The sequence below is a fragment of the Tachypleus tridentatus genome, chromosome 11, assembly GCF_004210375.1.
Source record: "Tachypleus tridentatus isolate NWPU-2018 chromosome 11, ASM421037v1, whole genome shotgun sequence".
Taxonomy (NCBI): Eukaryota; Metazoa; Arthropoda; class Merostomata; order Xiphosura; family Limulidae; genus Tachypleus; species Tachypleus tridentatus.
The window spans coordinates 21,635,916-21,657,528 of record NC_134835.1 but is presented as its reverse complement, the minus strand read 5'-3'; the positions used below and the strand labels follow the sequence as shown (position 1 = coordinate 21,657,528).

Genomic DNA, 21,613 nt, shown 5'->3' with positions numbered 1-21,613 from the left:
TATGGATATATCATCCAGTTGTAAAAGAGACCCAAGGCATCTCTCAGCCCTAACTTGTTAATTTGGAGGCCAAAAAAACATCCTGGATGGAGGGAAAAAATTCCAGATGATCCCAAAATATTAGAGTCAGTGAGTTTAGTACAAAGGTAGATAAAAAAGATTGAAGTAGGTGATGCAACTTGAACATTTTACAGTTTTAAGTCAGCTTTATCATCCTAATAAGATATAGTGTATAATGTAAGACGGTAGTGAAAAGGAAAGGATGGTTTTCTGTAGACAAATATTTAGTCCCATCTCTTTAAGTAAGGTGTACTTTCTCTGAATTCAGCTTGACAGTGAGGATGAATCACATATATTAACCTGGTTTTGCTTGTGTTATTCAGTTGTTATAGTAGTGAGGTACAATGTATGTATAATGTAAGTACTGTGGTTCCTGGGGACACAAACAGCACAGTATAAAGATAGACTTTAATACAATAACAGTTTCTTTACTTGACTATTTTCCATATATTGCAAGAAAGGTATTTCTGTTGAATTAGGCAATGACTGAAGATGGAGATTGGTCATTTAGCAAACACATTATGCTATGATCTTTTTATGGATGATTTATGGACAAAATTGAAAGTGCTTTTGCAAATATATGCAAATCAAGAAATTTTAAGAGTTTGGAAAATTTGTACCTTATGGACCATCAAACTTTAATGTTACTACCTTAAAATTTAAACTGTTTATTTAAACCACATCTGAAACATAAAACCATTTTTATCAAAATCTAATTTCAAAGATACCCAAGAATAATTAACTTCTTAAAGTTTTAGGTCAATTAGGAAATGTATTTTTTTTAATGAGATTTAATTTTGTGGTTGATTAATTGATGAAATTCTTATTGTAGTTTTGTTCTTTATTTTTCAGTTTTGTAAATAATCAGATTACTTAATACTCTTACACAGTATTATTTGTTTAAGGGTTAATTTATCTTTTTAAGAACAATTTTCAGGTTTCCTGCTTTCCTTGGAACTATTTCATTGTAAATCATGTTCAGTTTTGATGGCCATAATAATGCATTATTATGAAAATACTTCTTTCATTGTAGTAAGTTTCTACAAAATGAGGTCAATCTTATTCCACACATTTTGATAAACTTATCACACAATCTCCACTGCATTTGGATGTTGGTTTTCTGGACTATGTTTAAGCAGATCAAAGACAAAACCGAAACAGCATTTTATACTGAATTGTGTTGGCAATCCAAATATTTTATGTTAAGGCCTTCAAAACATATGCAGATAGTAATTATTCACTAATGGATATAAACTAAACTGAGTTCTTTTTTGTCTTCAATAGTGTTTGCTAATTCAGAACCTGTTAGAGGGTTTGAAGAAGGTACACTCCAGATGTGCTTGCTGATCTTAGGCAGGTTAGTAAGCCTTTACAAAAGTGTACTATTTAAGTTCATATTAAAAGATATTATAAGTAATGTAAACATTGCTTTTGGACTAAATACATTTTATGTGGTTGCTGTAGAATAGTCATTAATATTGTATATGTATGTAACATAGGCATACATTATGTATATAGATATGTAATTAACAGTTACATTATGGAAGACATTAAACCTTGTAGAATGATATATGCTCATAGGAAGAAAAGTATGCAACTCTCATGAAATGCCTTTCAAAAATGAAACTAGTTAATGAAATTATTTCCTTAAAAGTTGATAACAAACTTTCATTAAAGTAAGTAGTTTCAGCAAAAGTTTTATTTTGTAAATATTTTTGGATTTTTCTAATAAAAATTCATTATTTAATGTAGTTATTTACACTTGGACTCTGAGTAGTTCACATGCAAAGTAATTTTTACATAAAGTATAAAAATAATACTTTTTACCTCACAGTTTTTACATTTCATTTACATAACCTCTAGAACCTCATAAATGAACATCAGTTGCTGTTTTTTAAGGTAAATGTTTGTACTTTATTTTATGCACCGTATTACTAACTCTATTTATCATCATCAACAGAGAGTGTAGGGAGATGTTTATAAAATTAACAAATAAAAATGTGTACATACCTTTTACATCTTTATAGAAATTAACTAGTATAGTCATCTTTTTCACATATTTGTAATTTAACGTCTTTATCTTTTCGTTTATAGTTTATTTTTAATTCTCCTTTAAAATTCTTTGTCTCTATTTATTCTGATATGTTAACTGATACCAATAGGTCTTTTATGAAGAAGTTATTTTGACAAATTCCCCACATAGATGTGTTGCCCAAAAAGGCTGTTATAGATACCATCTTGTTTATAAAGCTTTCACAATCCATGTAACAAGTTAAGCTTATAAAAACAATTAAATCACTCAAATAGGATTTTTAAAACATAAATTATACATAAGCAACTAAAATATAAAAATTAGATTTAATTACAGTTCAACTGTCTCTAACTATAGCATTTTGAGGTAACAAACCACTGTAAGTGCTGTAGACAATAGTACTGCAGGCTGTTACTTCAGTACAAAAACTGTACACCAATTTCATAATAACTGTTGGTGGAATGGAGTGTAAACTGAGCTCTTTATAACAGCTTTGTACAGTTGTGTTAACTAATTACTTGTACATCATAAATTTGTTTCCAATGTATAGAAGATTGGCATAACACCCATAAAAGGCTGTAAAATCTATTTCTCTTTTGCAATGGATTCATTTCTAAGACTGCATATATTGTATGTCTCAAAAGGACATGTGAAAATACATTGGCATCTAGACAGTTGTGTGCATTGTGAGCTTATGTGTTTACAGACAGTTTCTGTTAAATTGGAGATTTTTTTTATATAACTTGGATCATGTGACAAGCAAACTATTCATTTTAAATGTTTCTGTTGTAACAAAGAATTAAAACTTGGATAACATAAACATTAAATTATATACTATTATGTTAATTTGATTCACATGCATGGATTGTAAAGATGTTTAATTTTGTACATAATTCAGTAATTTGCATATAAATTAATTTTAAAATGCTGCTGTTCTAATCAGATAAACACGTGACTTTCAGTGTTATTTTGTTTATCAACACTACTCATCATTGAGTTTCTGATGTGAGTACTTAAGACTATGTCATTTAAATGCTTCTGTGTGCATTTTAATCAGGAATTTTTTGCCTGTTGGCTTCAGTCAAGAACACTTTTTATATATCTGGGAACCAAATATATACACGAGATTTACATTCATTGTCAGTGACATCCGTCGGTGTATTTATGGCATTTGTACTTGTGATTATAAATGTCACATATATATTTGTGATTGATACATTTTTTGTTGACTTTGCTCTCTTGAACTTCGAGGAATCCAGTTATATGTCTTATCACAGCTACAAATGAGAGTGACTTATTTTGTCACGTAATTCTTGTAATTGTGATTTCTTCATGAAGTTATTTGCTTTCATTCTCTTTTTTTATACTTTTTCTGTTGACTAAATCACTAGACCTTTCTACAGGCTTTAAAAGAATTTCAAAGTAATTGTTAATCAGATTGTTTACTTCTGCTATAATTATTTTGATGAACTTTGTATTTGGTCATTCTAATTTGCTTGAGAAACATCTCTAGAATACTTTAGAATCCTCTTTTGTTAGTCTTGCCTGAAACATCAGTCTAGTCTAGTTATCTGAATGGTAAATGGTGAACAAGTTTTTGTATTTGTCTAGTTCATGCCATAGTTCTGATGCTCATGAACTGTCATGGTTAGTAACCTGTATGGTCATTTCAGTCTGATTGTGAAATGAGAACTTTTTATTAACTACTAGATACAAGTTATTCATTACTTTTTATCCCGTGTTTTGACTAATAATCTGCTTCCATATTCTTGGAAATCTGAAAGAACTATTTATTTAGTGGTCGTGGCTGAAAATCAGTCATTAGTCTTTTTGGTACAGAGACTGGTTGATATATATACAGTAGTTTAAATATTCAGTGACCATCATGGAGGTCTGTTTTCTCTTTTTTTAACTCAAGGGAGTTTCAAGTTTGTATTATGTGAATTTTGTTGCATATTGCTTTTTTCTTTGTATTAGAGGATGTGTCTCTCAAGTTAATAGGCTGGCTTTTATTGGTCACTAGCCATTGTTAGGGAAGGTTGTATAAAGTTTTACTTGTACAGGTCTCATGCTTTTCTAGGTACAAGGAAGCACTGCTGGTATATGGAATCATCTCTTACTTCACAAAAGAAATAATGTTTTTATAAACACCTAAAGTTAAAAAAAGGACAAAAACAGTTACATTATTTAACTAGTGTTTCAAGCAACTGCCCTTCATTAGGTTTGATATTGTTTAAGGTTATTTACTTTTCTCAAGTTTCAACATAACTGTTCATTGTTATATGTGAATCTTTTCCACTTTTAGAGAGAAATTAAGGATGTTTATTGGATAGCACTGTTAAAATCTATAACAGTATGACATCATTCTCAGTCCTAGAATTAATGACCTTTATCTCATCTCTTTGTAAAATTAATATCAATATTTTAATTCATTTTTCTTTTCACATATATTTATTGTTTCCTATATTTATTATTTTTTATATCACCTATATTTGTATATTCATTTTTTATATTTTTCTACCCATATATTAGTATTGTTTCCTATATATTAATATCACCTATATTTTATTCATTTTTCTATTTCCCATATATTAGTATTGTTTCCTATATATTAATATCACCTATATTTTTATTCATTTTTCTATTTCCCATATATTAGTATTGTTTCCTATATATTAATATCACCTATATTTTTATTCATTTTTCTATTTCCCATATATTAGTATTGTTATCTATATATTAATATCACCTATATTTTTTCATTCATTTTATTAGTATTGTTTCTATTTCCGTGATATTAGTATTGTTTCCTATATATATTAATATCACCTATATTTTTATTCATTTTTCTATTTCCCATATATTAGTATTGTTTCCTATATATTAATATCACCTATATTTTTCATTTTTCTATTTCCCATATATTAGTATTGTTTCTATTTTAATATCACCATATATTAGTATTGTTATCTATATATTAATATCACCTATATTTTTATTCATTTTTCTATTTCCCATATATTAGTATTGTTTCCTGTATATTAATATCACCTATATTTTTATTCATTTTTCTATTTATATAGTATTGTTTTAATATCCTGTATATTAATATCCCTATATATTCATTTTTCTATTTCCCATATATTAGTATTGTTTCCTATATATTAATATCACCTATATTTTTATTCATTTTTCTATTTCCCATATATTAGTATTGTTTCCTATATATTAATATCACCTATATTTTTATTCATTTTTCTATTACCCATATATTAGTATTGTTTCCTATATATTAATATCACCTATATTTTATTCATTTTTTAGTATTGTTTCTATTTCCATATATATTAGTATTGTTTCCTGTATATTAATATCACCTATATTTTTATTCATTTTTCTATTACCCATATATTAGTATTGTTTCCTATATATTAATATCACCTATATTTTTATTCATTTTTCTATTACCTATATATTAGTATTGTTTCCTATATATTAATATCACCTATATTTTTATTCATTTTTCTATTACCTATATATTAGTATTGTTTCCTATATATAAATATCACCTATATTTTTATTCATTTTTCTATTTCCCATATATTAGTATTGTTTCCTATATATTAATATCACCTATATTTTTATTCATTTTTCTATTTCCCATATATTAGTATTGTTTCCTATATATTAATATCACCTATATTTTTATTCATTTTTCTATTACCCATATATTAGTATTGTTTCCTATATATTAATATCACCTATATTTTTATTCATTTATCTATTTCCCATATATTAGTATTGTTTCCTATATATTAATATCACCTATATTTTTATTCATTTTTCTATTACCCATATATTAGTATTGTTTCCTATATATTAATATCACCTATATTTTTATTCATTTTTCTATTTCCCATATATTAGTATTGTTTCCTGTATATTAATATCACCTATATTTTTATTCATTTTTCTATTTCCCATATATTAGTATTGTTTCCTGTATATTAATATCACCTATATTTTTATTCATTTTTCTATTACCCATGTATTAGTATTGTTTCCTATATATTAATATCACCTATATTTTAATTCATTTTTCTATTTCCCATATATTAGTATTGTTTCCTGTATATTAATATCACCTATATTTTTATTCATTTTTCTATTTCCCATATATTAGTATTGTTTCCTGTATATTAATATCACCTATATTTTTATTCATTTTTCTATTACCCATGTATTAGTATTGTTTCCTATATATTAATATCGCCTATATTTTAATTCATTTTTCTATTTCCCATATATTAGTATTGTTTCCTATATATTTCTTTACATTATCATTTTCTGTAATTCCCATTCCTTTTTATTTTTCTATTCTGTGAAAACTGTTTTAACATCTTTTTAACTGTTGTCACTGCCATCTTTCATGTAATGCACACATTTTTTTATGTACATCTAAACATGACAGGAATGTTTTCTGTTATTATTGACATAAATGACATCAACATCTGTACTTGTAATGTGCCCTACTAATCATTGCTCTTTATTATCCTAAAAAAGAATAGTCAATCCAGTTCAGATATTTTATGTCACCTTGATTGGGTTATATGTTGTACTGATAAAGATTTAAACACTCATTCAGTTTCACATGTACATAAATAGTCAAAGGATTGTTAGGCTAGTTTGGCCTGCTTGAAATGAATAGTGTATTTTGTTCAGTTTAAATTCTTGCTCTTGCTCAGTATGTTAGTTATTGCTATTTCTTTTCCAAAAGTTTAGTGATGCATTTGAAAGCCACACTGTGTAACATTGAATAGATTCAAAATAGTTATTGGTATCTGAATAGACCTATTTACTTAAAAGTTCCATCAGTCAATAGAAATACAGAGAAAAAAGTTACACCTTTTGAGTATATGTATAAAGATTGGCTCTGCTTACTGTTAATAGGAAGATTTTGAATTTTCATGAAACATTAAGTTATGAAGTACTTTATAAAAATGATAAACGTAGCATGAGATAGACTTAAAAATTGAAATAACTTTATTTTAACTGAACATTTTAGTAAACTGAAAACATTGAAGATCTACATGTTGCATTCTTTGGAAATAAGAAGATTTATGTGTGTCAGGTATTTACAGTGTTAAAGAATATAATGTGTGCATGGTAGAAGGAACACTCTAAATGTCCCTCTGGTGTTAATATATATAATAAACAGTTTGTGTCATGCTTCTTTGTTTATTATTTATATCATTGTTTTGTAACAAAACTCCCAATTGATATTGTTAGGTCAACTATGGTATTTATGTTGTGAATGTTTAATATACATATTGGTTTGTTTTTTATTCTTGTTAACTTTGGCGATAGAACAAAACAATTTAATTCAGAAATTATTCAGATTTAGAATTGATATTTTGTCTTTATTGAGCTTAGAGTAAGTTATTGCACAGTACATTTTTAAGCTTAATTATAAAACAAATAATACCCTAGGCTCACTTATTGCACCACGATAAGTTAAATAGCATTTTATTTATATTTTTTTCAGTTGTTTATTAACACTGAGGTATAGACAAAAGTAAGATAAAAGTTACTAAGAGTTTCAGTGGAGTAGTGTTTCAACTAAGCCTTTGTTACAATAATGTTTTACACCCAATGTTTATATTTAGGCCATTAAATACACCTTCTGTTACTAATGTTAAGATCAGATGATAGCTAGTTGTGTCTAAGTGTGAATGTAAAGTACGTAATTCACTCCAGTCTTACACTGTTAAATTAGGGATAGCTACCTGACTTCCGTCTAGTTTTACACTGTTAAATTAGGGATAGCTAGCTGACTTCCCTCCAGTCTTACACTGTTAAATTAGGGATAGCTAGCTGACTTCCCTCCAGTCTTACACTGTTAAATTAGGGATAGCTAGCTGACTTCCGTCTAGTTTTACACTGTTAAATTACGGATAGCTAGCTGACTTCCCTCCAGTCTTACACTGTTAAATTAGGGATAGCTAGCTGACTTCTGTCTAGTTTTACACTTCTAAATTAGGGATAGCTAGTGCAGATAGCCCTCGTGTAGCATTGCATGAAATTCAAAAACAAACAAACAAACATAATTAAAAGATGTTTTAACTGTGGAAACTTTACTATGTAAAATAGTTCCATATATTTTTCGATATCACATCTTCCAATTATTTTAGTTTAGTCACAGAGTCCATCAGTCTCATTGAAACTCATTTCTTATTATTACTTTCTGACTTATTGTGTACAATTCCTCCTTGTAATTTTTGTTAGTTAATTTACGTATAGCAGTTTACTTTCTTTTGGTGCACTGGAATTTCTTTTGCAGAATTTTTGTTGTTATATTTTCTTATAACTTCTAGACCTTTTCATGACATGGGACTGGCCAACCTACTTTCATTACTATGGACAAGAAAATAGTAAGTGCTTAAGGGTAAACTCACAAGTTGCTGTAGTTCTGCTTGAAAAGTAAGTGGAACATATAAGTAATCAAAGTTAATTTTAAAAGTCACTATTATACTGCTTTATTATAAATTGTTAAATTCTTTCCAATAATTATTATACATGTTTTCATTTTTAAAAAAGGAAAAAGAAAACATATAGCCACCTTAAAAGTTGTATGTTTAGTTACCTAGTCATATGTTGTCCTTAAGATACCTGATACTATTGACGAAAGTTGTATGTTTAGTTACCTAGTCATATGTTGTCCTTAAGATACTTGATACTATTGATGAAAGTTGTATGTTTAGTTACCTAGTCATATGTTGTCCTTAAGATACCTGATACCATTGATGAAAGTTGTATGTTTAGTTACCTAGTTATATGTTGTCCTTAAGAAACCTGACACCATTGATGAAAGTTGTATGTTTAGTTACCTAGTTGTATGTTGTCCTTAAGATACCTGATACCATTGATGAAAGTTGTATGTGTAGTTACCTAGTTATATGTTGTCCTTAAGATACCTGATACTATTTATGAAAGTTGTATGTTTAGTTACCTAGTTACATGTTGTCCTTAAGAAACCTGATACTATTGATGAAAGTTGTATGTTTAGTTACCTAGTTATATGTTGTCCCTAAGATACCTGACACTATTGATGAAAGTTGTATGTTTAGTTACCTAGTCATATGTTGTCCTTAAGATACCTGGTACTATTGATGAAAGTTGTATGTTTAGTTACCTAGTTATATGTTGTCCTTAAAATACCTGATACTATTGATGAAAGTTGTATGTTTAGTTACCTAGTCATATGTTGTCCTTAAGAAACCTGAATCTATTGATGAAAGGGTTATGTTTAGTTACCTAGTCATATGTTGTCCTTAAGATACCTGATACTATTGATGAAAGTTGTATGTTTAGTTACCTAGTTATATGTTGTCCTTAAGATACCTGATACTATTGATGAAAGTTGTATGTTTAGTTACCTAGTCATATGTTGTCCTTAAGATACCTGATACTATTGATGAAAGTTGTATGTTTAGTTACCTAGTCATATGTTGTCCTTAAGATACCTGATACTATTGATGAAAGTTGTATGTTTAGTTACCTAGTTATATGTTGTCCTTAAGATACCTGATACTATTGATGAAAGTTGTATGTTTAGTTACCTAGTTATATGTTGTCCTTAAGATACCTGATACTATTGATGAAAGTTGTATGTTTAGTTACCTAGTCATATGTTGTCCTTAAGATACCTGATACTATTGATGAAAGTTGTATGTTTAGTTACCTAGTTATATGTTGTCCTTAAGATACCTGATACTATTGATGAAAGTTGTATGTTTAGTTACCTAGTCATATGTTGTCCTTAAGATACCTGATACTATTGATGAAAGTTGTATGTTTAGTTACCTAGTTATATGTTGTCCTTAAGATACCTGATACTATTGATGAAAGTTGTATGTTTAGTTACCTAGTTATATGTTGTACTTAAGATACCTGATACTATTGATGAAAGTTGTATGTTTAGTTACCTAGTCATATGTTGTCCTTAAGATACCTGATACTATTGATGAAAGTTGTATGTTTAGTTACCTAGTTATATGTTGTCCTTAAGATACCTGATACCATTGATGAAAGTTGTATGTTTAGTTACCTAGTCATATGTTGTCCTTAAGATACCTGATACCATTGATGAAAGTTGTATGTTTAGTTACCTAGTTATATGTTGTCCTTAAGATACCTGATACCATTGATGAAAGTTGTATGTTTAGTTACCTAGTCATATGTTGTCCTTAAGATACCTGATACCATTGATGAAAGTTGTATGTTTAGTTACCTAGTTATATGTTGTCCTTAAGATACCTGATACTATTGATGAAAGTTGTATGTTTAGTTACCTAGTTATATGTTGTCCTTAAGATACCTGATACTATTGATGAAAGTTGTATGTTTAGTTACCTAGTCATATGTTGTCCTTAAGATACCTGATACTATTGATGAAAGTTGTATGTTTAGTTACCTAGTTATATGTTGTCCTTAAGATACCTGATACTATTGATGAAAGTTGTATGTTTAGTTACCTAGTCATATGTTCTTAAGAAACCTGACACTATTGATGAAAGTTGTATGTTTAGTTACCTAGTTATATGTTGTCCTTAAGATACCTGATACCATTGATGAAAGTTGTATGTGTAGTTACCTAGTTATATGTTGTCCTTAAGATACCTGATACTATTTATGAAAGTTGTATGTTTAGTTACCTAGTTATATGTTGTCCTTAAGATACCTGATACTATTGATGAAAGTTGTATGTTTAGTTACCTAGTCATATGTTGTCCTTAAGATACCTGATACTATTGATGAAAGTTGTATGTTTAGTTACCTAGTCATATGTTGTCCTTAAGATACCTGATACTATTGATGAAAGTTGTATGTTTAGTTACCTAGTCATATGTTGTCCTTAAGATACCTGATACTATTGATGAAAGTTGTATGTTTAGTTACCTAGTCATATGTTGTCCTTGATACTATTGATAAAGTGATACTAGTTATATGTTGTCCTTATGAAAGTTGTATGTTTAGTTACCTAGTTATATGTTGTCCTTAAGAAACCTGATACTATTGATGAAAGTTGTATGTTTAGTTACCTAGTCATATGTTGTCCTTAAGATACCTGATACTATTGATGAAAGTTGTATGTTTAGTTACCTAGTCATATGTTGTCCTTAAGATACCTGATACTATTGATGAAAGTTGTATGTTTAGTTACCTAGTTATATGTTGTCCTTAAGAAACCTGATACTATTGATGAAAGTTGTATGTTTAGTTACCTAGTCATATGTTGTCCTTAAGATACCTGATACTATTGATGAAAGTTGTATGTTTAGTTACCTAGTTATATGTTGTCCTTAAGATACCTGATACTATTGATGAAAGTTGTATGTTTAGTTACCTAGTCATATGTTGTCCTTAAGAAACCTGATACTATTGATGAAAGTTGTATGTTTAGTTACCTAGTCATATGTTGTCCTTAAGATACCTGATACTATTGATGAAAGTTGTATGTTTAGTTACCTAGTTGTATGTTGTCCTTAAGATACCTGATACTATTGATGAAAGTTGTATGTTAGTTACCTAGTTACCTAGTACTATTTATGTTGTATGTTTAGTTACCTAGTAAGTTGTCCTTAAGAAACCTGATACTATTGATGAAAGTTGTATGTTTAGTTACCTAGTTATATGTTGTCCTTAAGATACCTGATACTATTGATGAAAGTTGTATGTTTAGTTACCTAGTCATATGTTGTCCTTAAGATACCTGATACTATTGATGAAAGTTGTATGTTTAGTTACCTAGTTATATGTTGTCCTTAAGATACCTGATACTATTGATGAAAGTTGTATGTTTAGTTACCTAGTTATATGTTGTCCTTAAGATACCTGATACTATTGATGAAAGTTGTATGTTTAGTTACCTAGTCATATGTTGTCCTTAAGATACCTGATACTATTGATGAAAGTTGTATGTTTAGTTACCTAGTTATATGTTGTCCTTAAGATACCTGATACTATTGATGAAAGTTGTATGTTTAGTTACCTAGTCATATGTTGTCCTTAAGATACCTGATACTATTGATGAAAGTTGTATGTTTAGTTACCTAGTCATATGTTGTCCTTAAGATACCTGATACTATTGATGAAAGTTGTATGTTTAGTTACCTAGTTATATGTTGTCCTTAAGATACCTGATACTATTGATGAAAGTTGTATGTTTAGTTACCTAGTCATATGTTGTCCTTAAGATACCTGATACTATTGATGAAAGTTGTATGTTTAGTTACCTAGTTATATGTTGTACTTAAGATACCTGATACTATTGATGAAAGTTGTATGTTTAGTTACCTAGTTATATGTTGTACTTAAGATACCTGATACTATTGATGAAAGTTGTATGTTTAGCTACCTAGTCATATGTTGTCCTTAAGATACCTGATACTATTGATGAAAGTTGTATGTTTAGTTACCTAGTTATATGTTGTCCTTAAGATACCTGATACTATTGATGAAAGTTGTATGTTTAGTTACCTAGTCATATGTTGTCCTTAAGATACCTGATACTATTGATGAAAGTTGTATGTTTAGTTACCTAGTTATATGTTGTCCTTAAGATACCTGATACTATTGATGAAAGTTGTATGTTTAGTTACCTAGTCATATGTTGTCCTTAAGATACCTGATACTATTGATGAAAGTTGTATGTTTAGTTACCTAGTTATATGTTGTCCTTAAGATACCTGATACTATTGATGAAGGTTGTATGTTTAGTTACCTAGTTATATGTTGTCCTTAAGATACCTGATACTATTGATGAAAGTTGTATGTTTAGTTACCTAGTTACATGTTGTCCTTAAGAAACCTGATACTATTGATGAAAGTTGTATGTTTAGTTACCTAGTCATATGTTGTCCTTAAGATACCTGATACTATTGATGAAAGTTGTATGTTTAGTTACCTAGTTATATGTTGTCCTTAAGATACCTGATACTATTGATGAAAGTTGTATGTTTAGTTACCTAGTTACATGTTGTCCTTAAGAAACCTGATACTATTGATGAAAGTTGTATGTTTAGTTACCTAGTCATATGTTGTCCTAAAGATACCTGATACTATTGATGAAAGTTGTATGTTTAGCTACCTAGTCATATGTTGTCCTTAAGATACCTGATACTATTGATGAAAGTTGTATGTTTAGTTACCTAGTCATATGTTGTCCTTAAGATACCTGATACTATTGATGAAAGTTGTATGTTTAGTTACCTAGTCATATGTTGTCCTTAAGATACCTGATACTATTGGTGTCTTACTCCAAGACGAAAGTTGTATGTTTAGTTACCTAGTTATATGTTGTCCTTAAGTCCTGCAAGATGTCAAGTTTCATTTTTTAAATTAAAAGTTAAGTCTTATTTAGTTTCTCAACTAGCCTTTGACAGGTGTAAATACAAATTTAGAAAGAATGAAGGTAAGATGATAAATAGTTGTAGACTGTGAATAAAGTAATGTTTTATTTTTTCTTTCTTTAATGTTAGTTTATTTTTAATATCAGTTAAATTGTTTGATATATATATATTTGTTTATGAGGATTATTTTGCATTGTTATCTTAAGATATGTGTTTAGAGCAAAACTAAACCTTCTAAGCTAGCTGAATCTTGTGTTTTAGATTATAGCAAAAAATTTGCTTGCATTGAGGGTACCATGACAGATGAATCAGTCAGTACCTTCTAATCATCATAAGTATGGTGGTATGTTAGACGTACATAATATTCATTACTCCTTTTATTTTTATTTGAACTATATAGGTTTTTGTTTTGATCAGATGTTGGAAACAGTTGTAGATTTTATTACCAAAAATTTCTCTCCATAGATGATTTTTATCATAGTAATATATTAAACATAACTTGAGAATTCTCTGTATTAATACCATTATTATTAATGAATCAATTTTAACTGTCGAGAGTTTAATAATAGTTGAATGTCTGTTGTATAGTCAGTTAATCATACATGCATACAATTTGCACATATTCACAAGATGATAGGTTCCAATGCTTCAAATTAAATAAACATTTTTAGATTTTCATCTCCACGTGTAATGTGAGAGTAATAAAACATTGAATACAAAGTAGATAAATATTATCAATATATTATTTTTCTTAGGTAGATAGAAATAAAATCTTAAATTTATGGTATAATGTTTTTAACTAAAATTCTGTTTTACATTTTGAAGTTAATGATCATGATTGTGTTAGTTAATTTAGCTATAACTAGTTTCATTTGATAGAAAACCACTTAGATTCAGAATGTTTGTTTATTCATATATTTAACAGTGCTTACCAGAAATTTGCACAATTAATTGATACTTTCTTGCATATAAATACGATAGTTTTCCTTAACTTTTTTTTTATGATAACTAGGTGTCTAGGCTTTTTATGATGAAAGAACACTTCATATCTGTTAAAGCATGTCTTGTTAGTTGGCATAACTAAGAATATAGGTACTTGTAGGAATATCATGAAGTATATATTTTGTATAGGTTGATCTGTAAGTAGTTTTGAAAATTTTATATTTAAGGCTGTTCTATGTGTAAGCTTCTTTATAATAGAAGTTATATATGGTTTTAACTGTCAGCTTTGAGTTGTACTTTATTCATCAGCACTTCCCAAATCTGTGGCCCAACAAAGATACCACCTTTTAGTTTTCACTTCACTAACTTTTTGAAACTTATAAGACAGATGGAGTGATGGAAGAAACATATCTTGATGATTCACTGAAAGTTGGAACTCAACTTTCTGTTTTCCTGGAACATAATTCTCTCACTGGTCTTTCCTTTTTTTTTAAATGAATTTTATGATATCGGCTATCCCAGACAGACAAAAAGCTACAGTGTTTGGTGTACTCACTTTATAGACTTAGCAGTAGTGGATATTTGATTGCTTCAGGAATAAGCTGCATGTTCTACTATGTTCACAGCATTAATAACAGGAACCAATGGCTTAGTGTTCCCATTATGGAAAAGCACAGTTTTCACACTAACTTTAGATGAATTGGTAACATGTTTTCTTTCTTGAGAGTATATTCAGTACTTGATTCTTCAATTAGTGTATCAACATTTGTACAGAAACACAAAGTATCTTGCATGAGAAGCAAGACTTTTATGATAAATTTCATTGCTGTAAATGAAAGTTCCTCATGCTGTTTCAGTATAAAACAAGTCACAAATCTGATCATTTAGCTCATCTTGTGTGATCAGATGAGGCAGTTTATGCTGAGATGCCACAGGGGTAAAATTATTAAATGAAGGAAGTAAAGATGATTCATTGTCTTTTTTGCAGTATAACTTTTATTTCCCACTTTGCTGCTGGATGTGACACAAGAAAATCATCTCCATGAGGTACTGGTTTCATCACAGATGCAATCTCTGGATATTTGGTGTATTGTTTAGTTTTGTCTGAATATCCAGAAATATTAATGCAAAAATCACAGTTAGTTAGATGATCTTTGAGCTCACACTGTATCACTGAAATTGTCAATGACACAATTGCTCTTCTTTTATTTAGCCACTGTGTGAAGCCAGATTTGGAAACTGTACAACACAAATGTAGCATAAACTGTTTAGGTGGTTTTTGTGGACTTGAAGTGAAAGCAGTCAGTACATCAAATAATTATCCAAAAAGTATAAAAGAATTATGTTTAGAGAACTAGTTTAAAATATTTTAAAAACAAAATTTTGATTTTATTTGATTATATCACAGCTATGATGTGAGGAAGATGGACTTTGTTTTGAGTGTGGGCAGAGCCAGACAAAGTAACCAACTGAGTGAGTGAGTGAAAAGCAGTTGAGAGAGAGGTGTATCACTCTGCCCATTTTAAGCTCAGTTGAGGGACTCCTCAAATATTCCTGGGCAGAAAAGGTGAACATGGGAATGAAGCAAAATTGGTTCAAGTCATTATAATTTTATCAAGAACAAGTAGCACATATAAACAATATATATGGAGTTTTACACCAATACAATACAGTTACTGTTTGAAGTTATCAAAAATTATTTTTTTTATTCATTAAACTTTCTCTGTAAACTTAATTTCACAGTATAAACCTATTGAACTGAGCTGATTATATGGTATTACACATATTGTTGATAAAGTAGTGAGATACTACAGTATCTTAAAATCTAGAGGTGATGGACAAATTCTGATCACATATCTGAAACCAAAACTCTTTAATTACCAAGAATCACTTGAGTTTTCTCTAGTAGCAAATGATTTGTTATGCAGTGTTACCTAAAACATTGTTTAGGGCAAATGTGTGTGTGTGTGCAGACTTATAAAAGAATTGATTGATTGATGAATTTGTGTTATAAAGATAAAAAGTTTTTTTTTGTTTTTTACTTTACAATGTTGTGTTTACACTTTATATTTTATAATGCATGCTTTTGAACCAATTGTAATGTTTATTTATTTGTGAAAAGTGTACAACCACCTTTCAAGTTGTTTTAGAAATAAAATTATTGCTAAAAAATACAAGTTTCAGATAATGCAACATTTTTTAAAGAGTCTTATTTTTTTTTAGGTAGGTCTTGTTCAGGCTTGTGAATGAAAAGGATTTGTACAATGTTAATAATATAATTTACTAATTTTTTAAAATATTATTAATTTGACCAATCCATACTTTTAGTGTGAATTAATGTTCTTTACTCCCTTAAAGGTGAGAGAAACAGACAAGAAGTTGGTAGAAACCGTCCTAAAACAGCTCAGACAGTTAACATCAAACAGTGATTAGTATAATTGTACTTCATTCTTCCCTTTGTTACGTATTTTGGTTTCCTATAAATACTGGCTTGATGGAAAGTATCCATTCAGTTTTTTGTGTGTTTAATGAATTAGTAACATGTGACTGTTCAGTGTCCAGAACATTGATATCAATTATTCTGAGAAGTGACTGAACCAGGCTTTCAATTAACGTTAATAAAATATAAAGATTCTTATCATTACCACAGTTTTGTTAAAAATGGACAGTTCTAGAGCAGAGCTTACTATATTAATGTCTGCCATAATGGGAAATAAGGCCAAGAAGTGCACTTTCTACTTATTTCTAACAAAATGTGTTGACCAGTTTTTGATTGTTTGGCTATATAGTTATAAACTTTTGTGAGAGACAAAAACGTTTATGACACTAAATTATTAAAATTATTTGACCCATATGTTGCTTTATTTCTCAGTTTTAAATCACTTTTTGTTTAGCCTATTTATTGTGTTACAGAATAGGGAAAGTGTGTGATTCTGAGGGAAGTTTGATATTATAATTAAATTGTGATCATAACACAAATAATAAAAGAGAAAGACATTAAACACGGGTCAGTGTTATAGTTCTCTTCTAATTTTCCATTTGATTTAATAGCTAGCTCATAACTGTTTGGTCTCAAGGTAATATATAGATAGTAGATAATGAACTTGCATCATCTAATAAACTGTTGTTGTGACACAACTGAATTCCTTGTGTTTTCTGAATATAACTTAACAACTAATTGTAAAGTTACGTACAGATATTAGAATATAAACAAACCTCATAGTATAATAAATAGCAGCTGTGATAGATCTAAACTGTCTTCTTTATGATTCAACACACTGATATAGTTGTGTTAAGAGAGTCATCTGTATAAACAATATCTGTTAAGATGTGTTTTCAAAACAAACACCAAGGGCCTTTATGAGATTTTTAGAATGGTACTTAATACAGTTTTTCAAGTGTTGTCCCAGTTATTACTGGAATAAACATCATCATGTGGATAGAAAGTAAAATTGCCAACCTGATATGTGGTGAAGTAAAATGGTGAGCAGATAATACAGGAGAGAACAGTTAGTATTATGTACAATAATTTAGGTATAGTTGACTGGTATGCTGTAACATAATAATACATTGTGTTATAATAATCCAAAAATGGCTGAATGATTGTTACTTTACCACAACTGCTGCAACCTAATGGCAGACACTAGAAAAACACAGTACTATGACAATGAAAACAAATTGTGATTGTTACCCTGCTAATATGGTAATACTCTAATATAGTGGGAGATACTAAAAACAAACAAACAGTACTACAACCATGAAAAAGTGGCTGAATGATTGTCACTGTGCTGTACCTTGATGTTGCTATAAGGTGACTGTTTTGTGGTGCTAAATAATTTGACAAAGTTGTTTACCAAACTAATGCAGAAGAGCATATGATGTTACTACTATAGAATAATTCAGTTTATTTGTTACATATACAAAACAAATATGTCTGTAGTAATATTACACAGTAGTATAATTTGTATAAACAGACTTTTCATCCTCTACTTACATCAGACAGTTATAGCTGGTTGTTCAGTTTGTTTGTTATATATACAAAACAAATATGTCTGTAGTAATATTACAAAATAGTATAATTTGTATAAACAGACTTTTCATCCTCTACTTACATCAGACACTTAGAGCTGATTTTTACTTAATATTAAACACCTTTACATGCTGCGTATCTGAAAGTCAGTGTTCAGTTTATTTTGAAATAAATCTCACACATCTCATGTTTGTAAGAAATGTTTGGTAGGATAGTCTACAAAAGAACTGTTAAAGATTTTTAAAAATGGGAATTATGTTTGACACGTTTCTCTAATAATTTGACACTGAAAGAAGTTAGTTGTGCTTAACTTTTATGAAACATTTAAAATTGTGCGTTTTACTTGTCATGTAAGTATGCTACTGGTTGAATTGTAATTGACTAATTAGATAAAATAATTATTAGCTATGTTGTACTGTACATTTTAGGCTCATAATGAATGTACATCATCAGGTTATTATGGGGTATAATTTTCAACAGTTTTTGTACTTTACATTAAATAAACCCCACAATCTGGTAGATGGTGTAGTTAAATACTTTTCATTTACAAAGAGGTTTCAGTGGAATAGTCAAGTGCATTTAATAATAAGATAATATAATTTACTTTGTTTGTGTGAATAATACATACTTCATGAAAATATGTTAAGATCCAATTTTTTTCATAATTACAGTCATTAAGTGTTGCTTTTTTTATATATCATTCATGCTCTTTCATTTATAAATTTGACTGCTCATGGGAGAGATGTAATTAAACATTAAGGGTTTTTTTTTCTCTCTAGCACTATACTGTTTCTGCTTCTGTTTGTTTAATTTGTTTGTTACATGAAATAGAAATACCAGTTTTGAAGGTCCCAAACTTGTAGATGTTTACAGCACTAGAACTACTAGTAAACATTTGTTAATGAAGAAGAATTTTTGTAACATTACTCCTGTTACTGATTGTAAACAGAAGACTTAGTACTCGTGATTTAATTTATGTTAGTACAAGTATAGTACTACATCATGTTGTTGTTTTTTTAATTCATGGAATACCTATTGTGAATCATATTAGATACTCAAGAGATTCAGACAAATGAAAAAAAGGTACAATATAAAATTGTGAATCATATTAGATACTCAAGAGATTCAGACAAATGAAAAGGTACAATATAAAATTGTGAATCATATTAGATACTCAAGAGATTCAGACAAATAAAAAGGTACAATATAAAATTCTAACAAAAGATAGTCATGTTTAGATAGTGAGTAAAAAACTTTCATGTTTTGTTTTTGTTGTGAAAAAAAGTCAGAGTGGCCTTTAACTAATATAAAAGAATATGATAATGATAGTGCAAGTTCCCTTGCACAGGCCTTCAACAGTTACAGAGATTAGTGATAAAGGTTAAAATTTTCTGTGACCATCAGTTGTCTAAAGGGTTCAAAATATTTGTAAGCTGATAACCATCATGAAGGGTGAAAATTTCTGTAAGGTATCAGCCCCTGTGTTTCTTAAATGTTTTCACAAAAACTCGTAGTTGTTTACAATACATTTTGTCAGGTTGAACTTCAGTGGTTGCTTCATGATTCAAACTGCTCACTCTTGAATCTTCACCATATAGTTGTTTCTTGTCCCAGCCTTTTATATTACTTTGTTTTGACCATAGGCAATTTTATTTTCAGAATAGTTTGTTACTGTGGACATGAATAATTAGTGTAAATATGTGTATATTGCTTTGACGTTTTGAAGTATGAAGTGCTTCTTTATGTTTAGTTTTACAGTTCTGGAAACAGCTAAAACCATTTAACTGAATTGGGATTTTAACACTAGTTAAAAGGTTATAAAATTTGATAATATTGTCATGCTTTTGCTTTTGTGTAAATAATAAAAATTTATCAGAGAAACTAACTTTAAAACATAATATTTATAAGTAGATTTCAAATAAAACGAGTCAGAACTGTTTTTGTGTGTGTGTGTGTGTGTTTGGAAAATATTTTTTTAATCATTTTAAACTTATAACTGCTACAAAGAAACTGTATAACATACTTATTTTTCTGGTTGTGTTAGATGTTGACTTTTTTCAGTTTGAAGAAATCAAGTTTTGTGGAATGTTTTTTTGTTTAGTAACTAAGAAAGATATTTATCTGCATAGTACGTTGTATGTTTTTGTTTGTTTGTGGGGTACATTTTTTTTTTCCACAAAATAGTTTATTGTAACTATCTGTCCATACCTTTGTTGCTGAGTTTTGGGAGATAGTTTTCAAGTGCCTTTTTTGTGCAAACCAAACAATTTCCATAAAATCAGTTTATAAATTTTTGGTAAATTGATCCAATTTAATAATACCATTTTTTTGCTTGAGTTGTATATAGAGCTATATTTATACATTTATATGCACAGTATATTTATTATTTGTTTTGGTTTCTGAAAATATTGGATGGATGAATGGATAGAATGCATTAAAAGTTAATTGTATACTTAGTGTTGGTTTGTTAGCTGGTGTTTATTTTTAATGTTTTAAACAGTAATTTGTATGTATTAACCAGTACTATATTATATTAAACTATATTGTTTTATCCAATAACAAACAAGCATACTTCAATGACATGTTGGTTGTTTTTTTCTTAAGTTAAGAAATAATAATGCAGTTGTTAACAGAATGACTAGTACACAGTTTCCAAAAAATGTTTTTTGTAGATTGTTTTTATTACAGGCTGTGTTTGACTTACAGATATTGCTGTATAGTCACAGTTCTTTGTAGTAACATTTACTATGCAACTCTAGATACATATACTTCTCCCTTAAGTACTTTTGTCAAGACATCATTTCATTTGTAGGTCATAAAAACGTGATGAATATAATCTACAGCCTTTATTACTGTTTGTTTTTAACAACTAAAATAAGAAGACAATTTTTATGACACACTATCAAGATGTTCCTCTCATTTGATACTTCTGCTTATAATGATGTAAAATTATTTTTATGGAAGTAAACATTTCAACTTTATTCAACATACATTATTATTGTGGCATTATATTTTATTTCATAACATTCAGTTTGAGATGTTTTAAGGATAGTTTGGTACAGCTGTAGCAATGTATCCTTGTCTGATAAATTTTTTAGTGTTCGTCTCTCTTTTGTTCATGAATCATATGTCCTAATG

At 28.7% G+C, this 21,613-nt stretch overlaps 1 long non-coding RNA gene across 3 annotated transcripts in view; it reads left to right on the top strand.

Annotated features, from left to right (window-relative positions):
• LOC143231740 (uncharacterized) overlaps positions 1-21,137 on the top strand; it is a 293,239-nt gene extending 272,102 nt beyond the window's left edge. The window contains exons 2-5 of one of the 3 annotated variants that reach the window (XR_013017145.1): positions 1,345-1,417; positions 7,158-7,223; positions 8,467-8,523; positions 15,854-21,137. This is a non-coding gene — a long non-coding RNA (uncharacterized LOC143231740). Of the gene's footprint in view, positions 1-1,344; positions 1,418-1,916; positions 1,960-7,157; positions 7,224-8,466; positions 8,524-15,853 lie in introns of those variants that run through there. The other 2 variants (XR_013017146.1, XR_013017147.1) reach the window with 2 other exon arrangements.
• The last annotated feature ends 476 nt before the right edge of the window (positions 21,138-21,613 follow it).